Genomic DNA, 17,197 nt, shown 5'->3' on the forward strand with positions numbered 1-17,197 from the left:
AACCTTTTCCAAATCTGCAAAATAAAATAAAATGGTAATACAAGTACCTTAAAAAAAGGGGGGGGGATCCTTTCACTGTCAGATATTTTCGCTTACATTATAAACTTCGAATTAAGTAATATGAAATCTGAGCTAAATAGACAGGTTTGATATTCCAAGCTTTATTTCATCATAAAAGTGTTTACATTAACTAAACCAATGATTTTCTTTTTAAATTTTTCGGGAAGCAGAATTATGGCTGAAGGTTTTCTGAGTTTCCCCCTTTACATATACTAAATGATAGCAAAGCATTTTTACTTTTTAAAATACCGCGAGAGGCATAACTAGATATGACCTACAACGTCTAATAGTCTGGTATTATTCGTTTTTCTAAAGGATCAGTCTGAATTGATCAACTGCAGTTTAAACTGACAAGTATACATTTTAGCTGGTTGAAAAACTGCGCTGTGTATTTATTATTTATCCCTATGAGGAAAACCAAAAGAGTGCAAACATTTGTATATAACGAGACAGCTGATGTTACTTAAATTTACTTCTTCTTCGTGCAGCGAAAGATTTTGCAAAAGGATTACATAGTCTTTCATCCTGCTTCACTTCCGTCGTGGCAGAAATGACACGTGCCCAGCCCACTATCTATCAGCCTCGGAAACTGCATGTTTCCGAGGCTGATAGGTTTTAGAAAACAGTAAAGTACAGAATCAAGAGTAGCTTAAAAGTTACTTTTGATTCTATTAATTGAATCACGTTACGTGGACCGCTCTTTTCATCCTTATTAATCATAAGAACTTCACGACTTTCAGGTAAAAACTATAAATAATAAGACTGCAAATCTGCGATGTAATACATTATTATACTGGTGTGCAAAACTTAAGGACCAACACTATTTCTAAACGTTACAACCATGTACTCTTTACGGATGAGAGTATATTCAGTTTCAGCCGCTAATCTGGCGAGAGGTTGACACACGATATCACCCCGCAAACATCACTGAAAGGGATCGGTATGGCGGTCGAGGCGTTATCTTGGACGGACGTACACAACTCCAAATACTGAGGTAATCATTCCCGAGTTCGTGTTTATGGATGATAACGCCACACCCATCGCACTGAGCTGTTGATGCTTTGGAAAAGTGAGGACATTGTTCGTATGGATTGGCCAGAAAGGTCAAAATCATAAGCTGTAAATGTAGCCTTTTTTTTTTTAGTGATGAAGTTTATGATGTGCAAACTCAATTAATGTATGCATGTTGGAATGCCATCTTATGTGACTTTCTACCTCTAGCTTCAGGTAGATTCTGCTGGTCAAGTCAAATTTTATAGCTCTGTAAAAGGGATGGCAAATATTTAGAAGAAAGTGAAGTTGGTGTTGCTAACAGTTTCTTTCACTTTTTGCACAGTACAATATAATCCATACATGGACACAGAGCTATAATTCTCAACTAATTATAGAACTGTAAGTAAAAGGTGATTGCAGACATGTTTGCTAAGACTGTGTGTGTGGGGGGGGGGTTAAAATGTTATTTATTAATATCTCACACAAGATTACAAATGGAACATATGTTCCATTTGTTTAGCTGACAAATGATAACTTAATTCTCATAAATACAGTATGCAGAATTGTGTTTTGATCAAGAAAGAAAATCTCTGATATATACAGTAGAACTCAATCAGAAATTCCCGAATAAGAAGTTTTCCCCTGTACTAGGGTTTCGTTTCTTAATTCCCAATTTCAACTCTGTATTATTTTCCCGCATAAAAAATACATGCCGTATTATTGTAATTATGTTTTCCCACTTAAAACGTTTTTTTATTTTTATATTAAAAAATATACAACATTTTGGTAATCGAACAAGTTAGTTTTTAGCAAACCTTCACAACGAGTTGCTCTGATATTGAACTACCTTCAACAGTGGATTCTCGACGGATTCCATCACCCCTAGGTGATGGAATCCACTGTTCAAGGTTTAGAACTTCCACCACCGAGTTCTAAAGCTATATTCTGTTGGAAAACTTCTTATCCTTGTTCAAGTGTATATATATATATATAAACTAGCTAACTGAGACCAGAACCACTTGTTTTGTGCCGGAGAGCGGCCTGATCACTGCACCAAGGTGTTGTCAATCTTAATTTCACACACTCGACAAGGTATTTTGCTGACTCACTTTGGTCACCTATTTCAAAAGCAGATGTTCTCAACAACCGCACCCCGCAACTTCATAATTATATATCTTTACAGATGGATCACATAAATGCAATATTTGAGAAACTTAACATCGAGTATAAAAATCACACACTTTTCGTATTTATTAGGGTAAACTTGAAACGAAAAGCAGGCTTTTCTTTTGCAAGCCTTTCACAACACATTCAGTTTTGAAAGTGTAAAGCCGCAGCCCCACTATAAACGTGCAATATAAGTTAGCTTCCGTGCGGTCTGCGGTGGCAGGTGCGTAGCGTACCTGCCTGCGAAGTGGAAGAACCGCAGTTCGGATCCAGGCAGAAGCCTTCAAAAGTTTTTCGGAGCTCCACTTCGTACTGAGTTAGCCTGTCTCAGCCCGTAGACGTGAGGTTTTTCGCCGGGTACTCCGGTTTCCCCTCACAAGACCAAAACCGGCCATAGGACACACAGTGAACAGACCAGTACACACCCTTGAAAATTCAATACACCCGTTTTTGGGTGTACTGAATTTTCAAGGAAATTTCCGGGGAGCTACCCCCGCCCGGGAGAGGGTAGTTCCCTGTTCGCCTTTTATTAAAAGAACACTCCACTTAATTCCCCCTTAATGTCACACATCATAAGAACTTCTCATCGGCTTTTAAATTAACGCACTAAAGTGATAAAATTAGATGTTTCACTTACAGTTTGAAGTTCATTATTGATCAAAAGTTATTTTTCACAAAGTCTCCTAACTGAAAAAAAAACTTTCATTATTAACACTTGATCAACAATGAACTCCAAACTGTAAGAAAGCATATTTTTATCATTTTAGTGCGTTAATATAAAATATATAGATCGGTTTAATTCTAATAAACTGAAACAGTATTTGAACTTTTTTAAAAACAACTAATACTCAAAAACTAAGCAATTTTATAATGATACAGGAAACAGAAACTGTATTATTCACAAAAAAACACTACAAATTTTATCAGATAGTCTGTTTTTTTTTTTAATAGACCGCAGAAGTCAATAATAAATATATTTAACAACAGATGGCGCCGCTTGTGTATCGAAATGTATAGCCGTTAAGAAATTACATCCCAATCACGTGGAGAAAAGCGATGGCCACAACCGTGAACGAGGCATACAATTAGAAATTTATTCGACTATCAACAACGGTCATGTATGTTAGCACAGCAATCATTTCATTATTTGCATATGGGTGAAAGTGCTGTGACTTCCAACTTAGCCTACATACACTCTCAAAATGTTTGAATGCTGTGAATCATTTTGGCACAGCATTGCAAGAGTAGTGGACAACCAGTATTTGTCATATTGGTACGTGCTGTACTTAAGCATGAGCAGAGCGCCAAATGAAAATACTGAGGATTTTCTGTAATTCAGAATCCTGAACAGTCAAGTGGTGTAACCTGGGTTTTTTTTTTTTTTTTTTTTAATGTAGCTTTCTTTTAACGTCTGATCAATAAAGAACTGCAAACTATCAATTAAAGCTAATTGTATCATTTTAGGTAAGTTATAATGTAGATATAAATATGCATCTAAGAATGTTGTTTCTTACGTTCAAGGTCATGGAGAAAGTTATATGAACATCAGAACTCCATGAATGGCATTCCTGTTCCCAGAGTTTTTTGATGCTAATGTTCTGGGAATGACATATATACCGGGATGAGATTTTGACAAAACATATCTGGAACATGTTGAATCAAGCGAAAAAATAAACTGACTTCATCAAAAGTCAGACATGCAGGTTCGAAGATCTTCGGTTCTGTTTTCCTATTTAAAGCAATTGAATTACCTATATTGGCGTATGCCGATATGGAACTCTTAGTGAGAAATACAACCTGCATACAGAAAATAGAATCATCGTAAACGAAATTCATCCACTGTCTTTCTAGACGAATCCTATGTTCTCTCACCAAATCTGTTCTCCTACGCCGAACTGCCTTGGACCTTATATTGGGGCCGCAAGACGTATCTTCCATATCTCCTATGCACCTTAAATTTAAGGTACCTGTGGCCGCTATGAGGCAGAACATTACCTTCCACATCGGAAGATCAAGATTACAGATTCCCAAGAACTCTTTCTTTAAACCAACATGACCTTGATATTTTTTCCGGACAGGAAAGTGTTTCACAAGGCTATCTGGATCCGGTTATCACGATCAAGGATTATAAAAAAAACAGTATTCTTTTTCCTTGTTTTGGACTGAACTCGTAATAAAGCTGTAACGTCACTATTGTCAAAACCGTTAGATATAGGGCTGTGAAAATCGGTGGAATGGCGATTTTTAGAAGGAAAAAAAATACTTCAAATTTCCGCCACCAGTTGGAAACGGCACTGCACATCTGTAAAAGTTGTCATTTACTTCAAGACACTCTGCTTACGCAAATGACATCCTGTTAGATAAAAGCAGAAAGATTAACGCCACCGTCAATAACCATTATGGGGCTCTTACAAAAAAAGAATTTTAGTAAAACTGTTCTACCAGAATAAAAGTAACGCTAATGCAGCACTACGTGAATAACGGAAACAAAAGTTTACGTAAAGGACCTTTGACGTCAGTGCCGCTTCGAAAACTAATAAAGAATTTTGAAGCGACCGGGCGGGGGGGACTACCATGAATAATTTTACGCTGGTTCCCGTATAAGATTCACGTAGTGTAAGAACTAAAGTCTTGAGATCAGCAACAACGAATAGACTTCGCTCTACGATTTCTGGCTCGTATGGAACTTGATAATAAATGGGCTTGAATGACCTTGTGTTCTGATGAGGCACATATCACTCTTCGTGGGGCTGTAAATGCGCGAAACTGCCGAATATTCTCGTCCATCTGCGGCGCATGAAAGACCACTACAAAGTCCATACGTTACAGTATGGTGTGGATTCACAGCAAAGTTTATAAGCAGACCATTTTTCTTTGAAGAGTCTACACCTCATGACCCCCTCCCCCGTAAGGTGTACGGTAACTAGTGCAAGGTACTGTGCTCTACTAAGAGATTTAACCCCGGGGGCTCACATCTGGTGAGTATGGGCTTGGCACACCCAGGGTCCTGAGCTGGATATCATCATTCTTCTCTTTCTTGGTGATTCCCTTCTAATTTTGACACACATACACACACACTCACTCACACACTCACTCTCTCTCTCTCTCTCTCTCTCTCTCAGGATTACTCGGGAACTGTTTTTTTTTTTTTTTTTTTTCCTGGTGCAGCATAAGCCTCAGGCTTCCTTGCATCATATGGATATTAATAATAATAATAATAATCACATTATTCCCGCTCTGCAAGAAAGGCAATGATTGGAGACCGTAGTGTTCATGTAAGATGGTGCCCCTCCCCACGATGGTCGACAAGTGAAGGAACTGCTCCGTTCAACGTTCGGAAATGATCGCATCATTTCTAGAGACTTTCCGAAGTTCTGGCCAGCCCAATCAGCAGAACTCAGTCCCTGTGATTTCTGGCTATGGGGATATCTGAAAGACAAAGTTTACCGTGGCATCATACAAACGCTTATCGATTTGAAAGCAAGCATTAAACAGCACGTAGCCAACATCCCCAATGAGATGCTATGCGAAACTGTGAGACAAGGATTCCCTTTCGCAAACATAGGTTCTGATGCATAAAGTATACTATTCCTATTGAGATGATATTGTATCATATCCTAACCACAGACACACTGGTCCATAGTTTCCCATCATGTCTATCACGTCTCCTTTCCAGGGGAGATCATTGCAAATTCTAATAATGATGGCATTAACATCCCAACAGGATGATGCCTTCACATGCACTCTTTTAAGCACAATAGGATACATACTTCTTATTGTATTTTTTATCGCTAACAAGATACACAACAGTTAACCATTAACAGTGTATCTCAGAGCAGAATAATGAACACAGTTGATAACTATAATAAGAGCCAAATCCAATAGTAAAATAAACCATTAAAATAAGTTCAAACATTAAAGGCATATGCAAAAAGAAGTGTACAGCACTTTTAGTTACAAGTAAAAGAAATAATAAACGAAAAGCACAAAATTAAAAAAAAACTAAAATAAACTACAAACGTTAAACGAGAACTAATCACTCTGCAGTCCAAGAAGCATATTTGTGGATGGAATTCATCAGAGAATTGTCAAAAAAGACAATGAAAGAGTCATTTGCTGATCTGGTAATTCTGTTTAGTGGACTGAACTTCATGAACTTGTGTTGGCAGAGAGTCAAGGCAAAACAACTTGAGATTTCTGACTTATCTAAGAGCACCATGGAAGTTGATTTTGCTTAGGATATCAGTTGCTGAGCAGGTCCCAGTGATTACTATGGCAAAAGAAGAGATGTCTTAGAAACTACTGTCAAACCAGATGGAACCGCAACCCTGTGTTGGGCGGATTCTGTAAATAACATCCTAGACAGTATCATTCAGACTGAAACTGGAAATCATTCCCCCACCCAGCTAAACATTATAAAAGAAAACACTGAATATGAAAATACTAATTTGAACCTCTGTTCACTATACAAGATTTAGAAATAGCACTATCTAAAACCAAAAACAATAAATGCCCAAGTTTTGATCTCTTAAAGGTTGAGATTATCAAAAAATTAGCGGAAATAGCACTATATAATAACTGTATGACGGAAGGTATATTCCCAAAAATATGGAAACAAGCTGTGTTAAGATTAATCCTCAAAAACTCCCTACTGATCCCAAATCATATAGACCAATAGCCCTACTCCCTGTACTAGGGAAAATATATGAAAGACTAATATATAGCAGATTAGCTCAATATTACACAGAAGCAGGTTTGCATTCCAACAATCAGTACGGTTTTAAGCATGGCAATTCTACGGAGGGTGCCATGCACCACCAACTGACAACAGTTAAAAACACAGAGGATAAATATATGCTGGCAATCTCCACTGACTTTGCTGGGGCATTTGACTCGTTCTGGTGGCCTAGTGTCCTTAGGAGACTTCGCCAGGCAAATGCCCCACAAAACCTCTATGAGGTAATAAACAGCTACCTTACAGACAGAAGTGTCTCAGTACGCACAAGGTTCCAGGAATTGACACGCCCTGTGAATAAAGCCTGCCCGCAGGGTTCAATCCTTGGCCCTTTCTTTTGGAACATTGTTCTGGACGAATTTCTGGCCTTGAATCTGGGCCCCGTGGAAAGCCTGGCCTTTGCAGATGACATGATTTTCCTTGTAAAAGGTAACTCACGAGTGGTTGTAGAGCAAAGATCAAATGCCGCCCTCTTGCAGCTGCAGGAGTGGGCACAAATGCACATGTTCAAAATATCGCCTGAAAAAACCAAACAAATACTTCTAAAAGGCAATTTGGACATAAGAAGACGTCCATAAATCAAAATTAACACAACCACTATAAAAATGGTAACAGAACTAAAATATCTTGGAGTGGTCTTTGATTCAAAATTAACCTTTTACCCCCATTTGATCTACTTGGCGAAGAAAGTGAGAAATTATGCAGGTATGATTGCCAGGATCAGTCGAGCAGACTGGGGACTCAAAAGAAAGACCCTGGCAATCATATACCGTGCAATGTTCCTACCTGTTATCACCTATGGAGCCGGTGCGTGGTTCATCCGCTCGGCCATAGTAAGAAATAGGAATAAATTAGAATCGATACAAAGGACAATACTACTCACTATTACCACAACATGTCGCACAGTAAGCACACCTGCACTACAGTTGCTGGCCGGAACTATCCCACTTTACCTGGAAGTAGCCAAAAGAGCTTTATATTATAGATTTAAAAAGGGCATACCCACAGAATTTCTGGGGATAGCCCTTGACAAAGCCAACACCTTCAATGATGAAAGAAAAAGAATAGCCGCAAAGCTCCACGAGCTATGGCAAACAAAGTGGGAGCAGGAAACCAGAGGTCTGGTTACCAAACGGTTTCTGCCACGGGTGTCAATGGTCAGCCCAAAGCCACCTAAGTGGTATGCCCTTGGACTTTTTACATTTATATTGATAGTTCACGGCTCCTTAAAGGCGAAACTAACCTCCTTAGGCCTGACCGATGACCCAAACTGCACCTGTGGCGAAAGTGAAGACTGGGCACACATTCTATATGAATGTATAATATATGACATCCCCAGAACAGAGCTAATAGCACAGGTTGGTCCGCTTCCCAGGGGAGAAGAACATCTGTTCATCCTAGAAGAGCAAAACTATAAAGCTTTTACATCTTTCACACAGAAAGTATTCGAAATGCGCAGAGCAATGCAAAGAATGGCAATTCAGCCCCTCCAGCAATTAAACAATAATCCATAGTAAAATTGCCCAAGTTTCCCACCACGCCCAGACGATGACTTAAAAACTTCCATGGTGGTAAAATCTGTGGAATGATAGTATGTGGAATCCATTGCTCTGTGGGTGCACGATGACAATGAAGAGATGCTGACGGTCTGCAAGGACAGGACCGTTCAGAGATGCGTCTAAACGTACCAGAGGTCCCAACGTGTGCCAGTTGTGAACAAGCCCCAGACCATTACCGACCCACCTGCCTGAACAGTTTGTTGTTGACATGACGGGTGCATAGCTTCGTGCGGTTTCCGCTAGATACGCACCGTCCCGTCCGCTCGAAATAACTGGAAACGGGACTCATCGGACCAGGAGACCCGTCTCCAATCATCCAAGGTCCAGTGCCAATGTTCTTTCGCCTAGATGAGGCGTAGAGTCCTGTGTTGTGGTGTTAGCAATGGGACTCTAGAGGGTAGGCGGCCTCCATAACCTATTGCAGCTAATGTTTGCCTGACCGTCTTGGTAGAGACGTTTCTGGCACCTCCCTCGTTGAAGTCACGGTGATTTGTGCCACTGTCGCTATCCGGTTGGCTGAAACAATGCGACACAGACGTCGACGGCCATGTTCATCCACCACCTTTCTGCGCCCACAGTGCTCTCCACGATGAGATGTTATTCCGGAAATGGCGTATTTCCGATACACTCTTAATACTGTCGAACGGGGATAGTGCAATTTCTATAATACCTCCGCTATAGTGAGCCATGCGTCGGGCACCTACTATCATCCCTCTTTCATTCAAATTCAGTTAACTCACGATGTTTATCCATACTGACATCGAATTACCGTCTACGTGAATTCAGCGTACTTATATACTTGCAAATGATGGGTTAATTTCACTAGCGAGAGAGGCGATAGCATCATGTTGCCGAGGAACCACGTATCCCATAATTCCTGTCCTTGAGTGACTACGATGGCCGTCATTCAGTGTAGCCACGTGTTCTGGAGCTCCTGAATGTTGAGTTATATTAATGTGTTTAAAGTATTTTCTTCCACTGGAAAAGTGTGCCAGCTAAAAGAACTTCGCAAGTGGATTAAGTGGGTAAAAAATTTTTGTTATTACGAGGGTTATCTGGTCTGTACCCACTTAATCCACTTGCGAAGTTCTTTTAGCTGGCAATACGATACGATACAGTACATAAAGTTTTGGTATCAGTGGGTAGCTCTCTTCTCCAGCTTCTGAAACAAGTACCAACAGAAGACTGAAGCATACAGATGGTGTTGGAAGAAAGAGGAAATTGGACTGGATGTACAGGTGACCTTTTGTGACTTTTCGTTAACAATATTTAGAGATATGAACGTTTTTAAGAAATTTTCCTATGTAAACCAGTACAGCAATATGCTGACAGTATATGTTTAGAATAATCGTTTTGATTAGAGCGGACCAAACTTTGGAAGCCCTAAAAACCTACAAAATAATCTCTTTGACCTGTATGCGTGTAGCGGGTATTGTTCACCAGCATATTACAGCCACAAACTGATATAAAGATTGACAACCCCGATAATCCGCACGTCCGAATATCCGGAACCTTTGCTGATATGGATAGCAAAAATCACAAACTGAAAGAAACCCAGCCAAAAGGGCAGGACGACGAGATAACCCCCCTAGAACAACAAGAGGACACAGAAGACGCCTGTCCTGGGACCCCCCAAACACAAAGCAAGCGTAAAAACAAAAAGCTGTTAACAGCGAAAATAGAGCGGGGAACACGCTCCCAAACTGAGAATAAGGACACTCAGGAAAATGTCAATGCGAACGAAGAAACAAACAATGAAAAGCAGCAGGAATCTCCCCCCATAGATCCCTCCCTACCGGTGGGTACTGTCTATGAAAAGTCACTGGCACTCAAAACAGCACTGGAATCAATATTTAAAGAACCGAATAATAGAATAACCACCCTTGTGAGGTCGCAAATCGTCACAATCTTTAACAAGATGGAGACTATCCTTTTCAAGACATATGTTGAAAATGAAAAGGTCACCGCGAGGCTGCAGGCCTATAAAGAATGTGGGACAAATAAAATGCAACAGCGTGCTCCCACTTTTGCTGAAACGCTGAGGAGTAATCAAAATCAGGGAAAACAAACTCAGCCCGGGCCCCCAAAAAGGAAGCAACCTCTCTTGATGACACCCAACTTGGTTGTGCTTAGACCTGTGACCACAGATGGCCCCCAGGAAAAGAGAACTAGTGAAGAAATAAAGACAACTGTGATGAAGGAACTAAGGGATGACCTCAAAGCTACTAAGATAAAGTCCATTCGGAAAACGAGGAATGTAGGACTCGTTATTGAAACGGAGGGAAACGAAGACATACAGACGATAATGGATAACCCAAAAATTGCCACCTTGGGTTTGACTGCAGAATTGCCAAAAAAGAGAGGACCTGCTATCATTGTCTTTGACATTGACAAAGACCTAACCCCGGAACAGTTAGCCACAGAGATAATAAACAGAAATCTGAGACCGACCCCCCAGCAACTACAGGAACAGCGAACCCTGGTGCAGCCTAGGTACTCCACCAGATCTAGGGCAGGACCAAACAGAAACTGGGTTCTAGAGCTGGCCCCGACTGTCTGGCAGCAATTAAAGAATCAAAAGAGAATCTACATTGAATGGGGATCCCACCGATTCCGGGAGCATGTGGCAGTCCCGAAATGCTTCCGGTGTTGTAAATACGGCCACACAACTCATACATGTACACAAACAGAATCAACCTGCGGTCACTGCTCTGGCAGGGGACATGAATATAAAACATGTCCAAACAAGGAGCAAGATCCAATCTGTAAAAACTGCAAGGCAGGGAAAATGGACCATTCGCATTCTATCAGGGACCCGAACTGTCCAGTTTATCTTAAAGTAAAACGGTTATACCAGTCACGAACCGACTATGGAGAGACGCCCTAAAGAGTACAATAGATCCAAAATTGCAATAATACAGCATAACGCGCAGAGAGCTAGAGCAGTGGCCCAGCAACTTAGGGTCATAGCGGACGAGGAAGCAGCTGACGTCTTACTACTACAGGAACCATATACCCACTCAAAACGAGTGTGCGGATATCCGGCTGCATACAAAATAGTCCATGACGAGAGTGACACCCCTTGGGCTGCAGTTGTGGTGCGCAATCCCAATTATACTGTGACTAAAGTAACACAGCTTTGTGCACCCTGGGCGGCGTGTGCCCACATCTTAACGCCATTGGGCCAAATCTATGCTGTGGCCCTTTACAGCAGGCCGGGCGAGGACATCGCACCCATCACCAGGTACTTGCAGGCCTTGACCGACATGCTCCCTGATCAAAGGATCATAATTGGGGCAGATGTAAACTGCCGCTCACCAGCCTGGCACAGTCTGACCCCAGACAGGAGAGGTACCAGAAATGGACAGATTTTAGAGGACTTTCTCTCGAACTCCCGGTTCACTATCCTGAACAGACCACACCAGATGCCTACATTTTGTAATACCCTGTGGGAGGCGACTATTGATGTCACATTGTCCACGAGAAACCTTGCAGGTTACGTTGATGATTGGATCGTCAGAGACTCGTGGACGACTTCCGACCACAGGGTGATTACCTGCCAAATCAGAAGATCATTAAACAGGCTACTGATACCTAAACAAACACTAAATCGCTTCGCCATCCGCTGGGCGAACTGGGAAAGGTTCAGAGAGGTTTTAATGCCCGCTGCAGCCCTACACCTGGAAACAACAAACCAGAATGGGGATCCAGACGAGAATCAAAAGAGGGTAACGGAAATAATACTTGCGGCGAGTGAAGCATCAATGAAGAGGAGAAATCCCAAACCGGGAGCAGTCCCGTGGTGGACTCACGAGATCCAGCAACTCAGAAGGGAGACCATGAGAAGAAGAAAACTCTTTCAACGGGCAAGACGCACATGGCCTGCTGCTGAGGTCCAGATACTAAAGGAGCACTATAGAGAAGCAAGAAACAGATATACGGATGCGATAAACAAGAGCAAACAAAGAGCCTGGGAAAACTTGGCAGGCATAACAGGAAATAATGAGCCATGGGGGGTAGTCTATAGGATAATCACAAACAAACTCCCCAGGGGGGAAGTTATTTCTACCACATTGACACCACAGGGGAGCCAAACCACCACATGGCAACAGTCAATCACAAATATTCTGGGCACTATTTTCCCGGAGACTGCCATGCCTACTTCACCTGAACAGCATAGAATATGCCAAGAAAATGACATATACACCACTGACTCCCGTGAACCACCGTTCACGCTAGATGACATCAAATCCGCGGCAAATCACGTAAGAAATAATAAGTGCCCTGGCCTCGATTATCTCGAACCGGAAATTGTCAAAAAAGTAACGGATCTGACCCCCGAACTCCTTCTAAATCTGTTTAACAACTGTTTGCATCAAGGCATCTTCCCAAGAAACTGGAAGACTGCGGGACTGAAGCTGATCCCAAAAACACCCACGAAGCCTCCACAACAGCCAACCACTTACAGACCGATAGCTTTGCTACCAGTGATCAGCAAACTATTTGAGAGAATGCTATATGCCCGAATTGACACACATTACAAGAGTGCTGAACTGCACATGTCTACCCAGTTCGGCTTTAAGCCTGAGTCTTCGACAGTAGAGGCACTTAGACATCTGCTGCACGGTGTGGCCAGTTGCAACAGTAAATACTACCTAATCATCTCCATAGATTTTGCCGGGGCTTTCGACACCATTTGGTGGCCAAGTGTCCTGGCAAGGCTAAGGCGGGCCAACCTTCCCTGCAATTTGTATCTCACTATCAAGTCTTACCTTACCGACAGGAGTATTAGTGTCGTGGCACCCTATGGTAGGGTAAACCGCCGTGTCTGCAGGGGTTGCCCCCAGGGTTCTGTCCTGGGGCCGCTGTTGTGGAACATTGTCTTGGATGAGTTCCTGGCCATGGACCTTGGTGACGTCCAAACCCAAGCTTTTGCCGACGACTTAATCTTGAAAATTGCTGCCGACAATAGAACCCAGTTGGAGGTAAAAGCAAACCATGCCATCAGGATACTACAGGACTGGACCATCTTACACTGCCTAAAAATCTCACCAACTAAGACATCCTCAATCTTACTGAAAGGCTCCCTTGACCTGCACAGGCCACCTCAAATAAAGGTGAACAACACCACAGTGAAACTCCAAAGCCAGCTTAAGTACCTGGGGGTGATATTAGATTGTAATCTTTCCTTCAAGCAGCATCTCACACATTTAAGAACAAAGATAAGGAAGTACTCTGCACTGTTAGCACGTGTGGTTCGTCGGGACTGGGGACTTAAACGTCGCGTGCTCTCCTTATATTATAAAACGACATTCCTACCAGCTATAACATACGCCTCTGCGGTTTGGTATCACAAGGTATCAACCGCCGTAAATAGACGCATAATCGACTCAATCCATAGAACTATCCTGTTAACCATTACCAGAGCCTGTAGCACCACTAGCACTGTTGCCCTACAGGTCTTGGCCGGAGCCCTTCCCCTTGACCTGGACATCATACGTACTGGAATAGCCTATTATATAACCAAAGGAATGCCTTGCACCCACCAAGACTACACAGTGGATAACAATGCAACCCACAAGGCTGAAAAGAACAGGCTGCAGAAATATCTAAAAGAAACCTGGCAATACCGCTGGACAAACACAACAAAAGGAAACATCACCAAAAAGTTCATCCCGGACGTAGACAGAGCAGACCCCATTCTTCCAACCTGGCTGCAACCCGGACTTTACACGACCTACCTCCTTACGGGTCATGGGGCTTTCAATGCAAAGCTTACAGCATTGGGAATAGTGGAGGATCCGCGTTGTACTTGCGGGGAACAAGAAAGCTGGGTGCACATTATGTTTGAGTGTGTCCAATACGAAGACCTTAGATGCAGACTAATAACTAGAGTTCACTATTTACCGAGGGATCTCGAGTCACATCTACTAGATACACAAGAAGAATATTTAGCCTTAACCGATTTTGCCCAGGGATTATTTAGCAGGCGCCAAACACTAGCCGCCATATACCGAAGACCTTAACGGAATGAGACAAAACAAAACTGCAAATAGCAGCGAGACGACACAGAGGAACCGACTATACAGACCTTGGACTGACTACAAAATGCACTAGGAAAAGACAAGTGACAATAGATTGTCGAACTACAAGAGTCATGATTACCGCCAATAGAAGCGAAAAAACACCTTTAAATAGTCGTGACATCAGAACAAAGGGACACTGCCCCAAGACCTTGCAGCATAGACCCACTACATAATGACAAAAGGTAGTGTAAGGACTAGCAAACATCACGGAAGGGATAAAACCCCATAATGACAGCCAGTAGACTTGATTATGACCCCAAGATAATGACCAGAAAATAAGCCCCAGACCACATGCAGTCTGGAAGGATGACATCCAGATTTAACCCCCTATTAGTGTCTCACCTAGATGAGACTCAACGGCCAATTTTTTAGGGCCTGCAAACTGATGGAGACGACATACGTGGCACTCTCCCGCCGGAACAGCCTATTGGCGACCCAAATCCGCACTCTCTTGAGCGGATCTTTCTTTCCAAACTCCTGGGGAGGAGAGGCTTGCCTCTCCTTGCCTCCCCAATTTTTTCACTCTGGTGGGGCACGGGCATGCCTCACTACCTGCAGGGGCCATCTACTCTGTCGGCCCCTTATTTCCAATTTCTTCCCCCCAGTCTTCATCCTCCCCCCAAACTTTTGTCTTGCACAGCGTTTAGCCCTACATGTCAAAATCAAAAGAGAACATCAAAATTCTTGCCCGAACCTATTTGGTTTTTAAAACTCACTTTCACCGCACAGCCCCACGTCGCGCAATATTAATACTAACTTGTAAAGTATCACTAATATCAACCTCGATTTTTTTTTTTTTTTTTTGGTCCTAGCCACTAAAATCCCAGGAAAGTAAGTGGCAAGACCAGCCAGAGTACAAATATTGGTAACACCCGGCCGGCCTCCCTGTGGCAGGTATTGGTAACGTCGGGTCTCACTAGGGGCCCGGCGGCTAACAGGCCGGACGAACAATGGGCACAACAAACTACACAGTACATATCCCACACACTTTTAAATCTCTGGCTTGTCCGATACAGAGAACATACGCGGAGATGGGAGAAATCCCAGGTCCGTCAGACCCCGAACATACCTAATACCTAATTCCTGTCCTTTCAGTGTGCTATGTCCTCATGCCTACAGTAAGTAAACTGAACACAAGTTAAGGTCCTTCCTGAAGTCTTCCTTTCATTCAGCTTCTCATATTCTCCAAAATTAATATCACTTAATTTACAGCAGTCTAAGACATTCTCACTATTCCCTCATGTTTCAATCGATCTTTTAAATGTGAAGATCGTTGCAAAGTACCTATTCAAATTCATCTGCCTCTTCTTCCTGGTTATCTATGACTTTTCACTTTGATCAAGTAAGGGGTCAGTTTGATTCACTCTCCTCCATTTTTGTATTCACGTATGTAGAGAACTGTCTCCATCTGAAATCCCTCAAGTACTTCTCATAATGAACTCGTATCCAGTCCTTTACGTTGTTTAATACTAATTAGAGCCCAAGAAATATTTCAATCCATTATAGTTCAATCTCTTGAAATCCTCACCATTTCTTTTAACTAGAGAAATCACATCCGGACAGAACTGCAGATACAAGAACACTTTTTCTCTTTGCACAACATTTTTATAACATAACCTTATATTTCTTGACAAAATCATTAGTTCTCAAATGAATCTCCATAAGCACTTTAGTATCCTTAAAGACTGGCACAAATTTTCCAAACTTTTTTACATATTCGAGTTCTGTTCAATCTATCGTTATTGCAGAATACATTTTTGGTTTGAACAACAGTACTTTTGTCACTTTTGGAGCCAGAGTATTCTGCACTGAAAGATCCAAGTCCCTTATAACTATACACCTGGCTCTGTCAATCGGACAATTCCATTTTTTCCTAGAGTATCCCGTGATATATTATACATATCTTTTCTCGTTGAAATGATAATTATGTTTAAGTAAATATTTAAATAACAAAAATATCAAAATAAGCACCGATGGGTTACCTTTAAAATTCCCTCCTTGAAATTTAAACTAAAATTACAAAAAAATATACTGAACAAGGTTAAAATTTATTTCTCTTGATTTCAGCCAAACCACTTGTATCAAGGTAAGTCACGAGGCACCTCCCAATTAGTGACCTGTTTTTGACATCAAACGAAACCACCAGGAACAAATGTACTTATGCCTACCCCAAGACTACACTTGTAGAAGTAACACAGCGATATACTTTCTGAAATACCCCACACTGCAATATTTATAAAATTAAATTGCACAAATAAAACTTCAAAAAAAGACGGCAGTCAGATAAGTAAACGCTCGCTCAAAAACCAGTTTCTTAATAGCACCTGAGGATACACTGCCCCAGGTATTTTGTCCACATATTCTGCGACTGTTTCTAAACTTTCTGCTGAGAGCGATTCCCTTCACCTATATTAGTTGTAACGGTGTGGAAATAGGTAATAATGTAACTGGCTAACATTTTCTTCTATTTCCTCGATTCCCTATTACTTCCTCCTAAATTCTGCTTAATTTTCGTTCATTTTCTTCCTCTTCGTTTTTTTAGAATCCAATATTGAAAATCCTACCCCATTCTTTTTTCTCTTTCTCTTCTCTCAGGT

The sequence above is a fragment of the Mastigoproctus giganteus genome, chromosome 8 (assembly GCF_048544385.1).
Source record: "Mastigoproctus giganteus isolate SK-2022 chromosome 8, ASM4854438v1, whole genome shotgun sequence".
In the NCBI taxonomy this organism is placed as follows: Eukaryota; Metazoa; Arthropoda; class Arachnida; order Uropygi; family Thelyphonidae; genus Mastigoproctus; species Mastigoproctus giganteus.